Source organism: Apis dorsata, unplaced genomic scaffold (assembly GCF_000469605.1).
Source record: "Apis dorsata unplaced genomic scaffold, Apis dorsata 1.3 scaffold_429, whole genome shotgun sequence".
NCBI classification, from domain to species: domain Eukaryota; kingdom Metazoa; phylum Arthropoda; class Insecta; order Hymenoptera; family Apidae; genus Apis; species Apis dorsata.
In genome coordinates this window covers 772,187-776,253 of record NW_006263682.1, presented here as the reverse complement: position 1 = coordinate 776,253, position 4,067 = coordinate 772,187, and the positions used below count along the sequence as shown (strand labels likewise).

Here is a 4,067-nt window from a genome sequence, read left to right as displayed (position 1 = left end):
TTTTTTTTTTTTTTTTTTTTTTTTTTGGCATCGAAATCGCACAGGGGAGAGTCGAGACGCGATAGAGTCGACTCGAGCGCCTTGCTGATCTGAAAATCTGCCGCTCGAACGCTTCGAGTTTTCGAGGATTCGAGACTGGAATAGCCGAGAGTGTGGAAACGCGTGGTTTGGTTCCTGTCAGCTGCTTCTGATTCAAAGGGAAATGCGGTTAGAAAGCGGGTGGAAACTCTGCTCGCGCGTTCCGCATGTTGATGCGCATGGAGGAGTTGGGAAGGAAGAAGTTGCGTCACGGAAAGGTGAACGTTCGAGGAATATTTTTGGAGAATAATGGAGGAAAGATACGTCGAGTCGAGTCATGGAATGACCGATCGACGGGGTCAAAGTGTGGATGGGACGACGGGTTTCAAAAATAACCGTTCCCTTCTTGAGTTGCTAAGAGCGATAATGAAAAAAAAAAAAGAAAAAAAGAAAAAAAAGAAGAAGAAGAAGAAGAGGAAAAGGAAGGAACGCGAGCTCTGGCTCTCCTCCAATCGGCGTGGTTCACCGCCAAATAACGACTCGCCCCATCCTTTTCTCCCTTCCTCAAGGATCCTCTATGAAGGTCCTCCATCCCCCTGATCCTCTTTTAAATGCCTGTTTAAGCCTCTACATCATTGTCACGTCTCGCGATCCCACACTTCATTGTGAACTTTCGGTTATCTTTGTATAATAAAATTTCTAAGATATTGTTCTCTGGGTTCGTTCAATCTCTCTTATCCTTCCCCATTGTCGCGCCGCAGAATAGCAACGTGATTGCGGCTCGTTACTCGAATGATTTAAAGAGCAAAAGACAAAAGGAGGAAATATTGTTGAAAATTCGTTTAACGATTCCGTTCATTTTCTCAAATTCTTTTTTCTTCTTCTTCTTCTTCTTCCAGTTTAAACTTGACGATCGATCGTTGGATCATCGCGATGCTGCAATGATTTCGTCAAATGATACTCGTTTAATACTCACCCTTAACCTTTGCCTTGCCACGCTTCGATCAGGAAAAAATGTCATCGTTCGTAGTCGTAACGAAAGTCAGGGACGACCGATAATTCAAACTGCGGTTCCGCATTCGAGATCCAATTAAACTATGTGAAATGAAAACCGTGAAAAGGGACAAACGATTTTTCTTTACGATTCATTTACGATCCATCGACCTCTTCGTCGCGAGAAACAATCAAAAATTTGATCGAGTCGAAAATAGAACGCTTCAACCACGAAAAAGTGAATTCGGCAAATTCTTTTAACCGATAGAATATAGAAGATAGAAGATACTTTCGTTGGAACGTATGTGCATATTGCTGAGAGCAAGATTTTTCACGTCTCCTCGCGAAGAAATAAAGTTGTTGTTGATCCAGTCTCGCGAGCAAAGGGATAGATTGGCGCTCACCTGGAGCGAATAAATTGTATGGAAGATCGAGAGGAACAGAGAAGCGTTTATTAAGCGAGAAGTGGAGGAGGAGAGGACAGATATGGAGATTTATAAATGGTGATTTTTTCAGAGGTGAAAAAGGACAGGGAAAGAGAGTGGAGGAATCTCCCTCTTTAAAGAAACGAGACGAAGAGGAAGGTAAGAAGATGAAGGTAAGATCTAGGAGAAAAATCTGAAAGAGAGAGAAATGAACTTGTTGAACGAGAGAGAAACCTACGCTAAACGAAACGTTGACTGGCATTGATTCACGATCCGGGGCGAGGGATTAAAGTGAAAACGAAATTGTGTAGCGAAATTAATTTTTCTTATCGAGTCGATCCGGAATGGAATCTTTCGAAAGCAATTTGATAAAACGTACGTTATAAAGCGCCGAGTTAACCGAGTAGGCGGAATTCACTGAATCCATTCCAGTGCCGAAATTAAGTGCTGCTCCCAGGGGACACGCGGGGAACGCGCGAGTGAAAGTTTTACAGGTTGCCAAGTTTCGAGGGGTTCCCTTCGGGTTTTACGACAGTTTCGAAACGAGGCTCAACGGTGGAATGCTCATAAAAAAATTTTACGATTATCACCTTCCAAATTTTAAGATAATGAATTTTCACGGTGTGGATCGTGAAAAGTTATCGAATGAAAATAGAAAGTTGGCAATCGATAGTTGGCAATCGAAAGATAGAAATTTAGAGATCTTAAAATTAGTTTTATTCTAATGAATTGTGTAAATGTAGCGGACAAAAATTTGGAAAACTTTTCTAGTCTACGTCTAGCGATTTTTCTACCCCGACTCTTTTCAACTCTTCGCTTTTACGGAATATACGTTAATGACTCGAAACTTTTTAATCTCGGTCGGTAATGTAAAATCAGAAATTTTCATCCGCGTTTTCATTCGTAAAAAAAAATATCAACGTGTACAAATTTCCATCGACGTCGAACGAGCTTTCGTAATTTAATCGTAAAAAAGTAATTTTTTTCTATTTTTTTTTTTTCTTTTTTTAAGAAGATAAATCAGGCGAACGAAGTTATTATATATACGGAACGCGTAGATAATTTCTTCCAACCGTAATCTTTATTTATATAGGCTTATAATCTTTCGCCGGATATCTATCAATTTCATTCCACATCGTCTTTTTGTTCTACCTTCTTCTATAAACTTCCTCCTTTGTTTTCCCACCTCCTACGTGAATAAAATTGGATTTTCATTTTTCGAACAATATTGGAAAATAAATGTTCTAAATATATATTTCTCTAACTACGTCACATTCTAAGTTCTTCCTTGAAATTTATCTCTTTACAGGGACGACTTACTTTTCCCTCATCTCGGAAAAATACGATAACCCGTTAAATTATTCATACGAACGTATAAACACAATTTCACCCGCTAGTTTGGATAATCAAAATAGCATTGTACCCGTGCTTGAAAACTTGGAAGAGGAATAAGGAAAAAAAGAAGGAAAAAAAAAGGGGAGGAGGGGAGAAGAAAAATAGACGTTCAAAAGCACGATCGATTCGTTTTTATCGCGAGGCAAAACCCGATAATCTTATCGTGGCTGGTCATCGAAGAAACGCGACTCCGAAATAAACAACCCCTTCCTTCGTTCGTTTATCGTGGCCGAATTAAATTTTCACCACGGCAGCCCTGATTGTCATAAATTTTTATCCCGAGAATCGGTTTCACCGAGGGGGCGAAAACACCATTCCCATGGGCACGAGCGATACTTCTCTGTCAGGGAAGGGAAGACTTATGGACTCTCGTAACGGAAACTCGAAGGGAATCGAGCGAACGAGAAAACGTGTCGTGTCGCGTCGCGTCGCGTCGCGTTTCGCCGGAAAACGTTCTACCCTTTGTGCTCCATCGTCGATGGAAAATTTTTCGAAAAAAAATGAAATAAAAAAAAAGACGTCGATCGATCCTGTGTCTTCAAGTGAAACTGCTCGTTCTGTCCAACGTGAAGATATATATAACGGAACAAGTTATTCGTGACACTTTTCGCTTTATCGAGGATAATGAATTATGAAAATAAATTAAAACATGTCGATAAAGAGTATTATTATGTACAATTTTCATTAAATTTTAATTTCTGCTAGATACGAATCTTGGTGAAGTGGTGAACGGGTATAAAAATGACTTGGAAAAGTGTAAATCGAGGCATAAATAAAGATATTGAGGCAACAATGTATATAACAAAAGGTTTGGTTGTTGTTTTCTTTATAAAAAAATGGATAGTAAAGGAATATTGTTGTAATTGATTTTCGTGAACAATTCACCAATCTCTCGTCGATATTTAAAAAATGGTGTTATAGAGAAGAATATTTTTATAATTCAGACGATATGGATTAATTCGGACAAAGGGTGAGAACAGAAATACGATTATAACTGTGTAAAAAGAGGGATTGAAAATTGAAATTAAATGTCGGGCCGATAAGTCATCCTCTAAACATAGGGGATGGTGATCGATGAAACGTGCATTTCGCTTGTCATTGTTCTGGATCGAAGGGTAGGAAGCATAATCGTGCTGGTGTTCGAGGAACGCGTTTCGATTATCCGGTTTCCCAAATTCCCAAAATTGTGAATCGCGGCTTCGTGCTAACGTTCCATTCGAGCCATCATCATTGTCA

At 39.5% G+C, this 4,067-nt stretch overlaps 1 protein-coding gene across 1 annotated transcript in view; it reads right to left on the bottom strand.

Annotated features, from left to right (window-relative positions):
* The window catches only part of LOC102671988, a 25,714-nt gene that overhangs the window by 13,297 nt on the left and 8,350 nt on the right, over nucleotides 1-4,067 (bottom strand). The window lies entirely within an intron of this gene.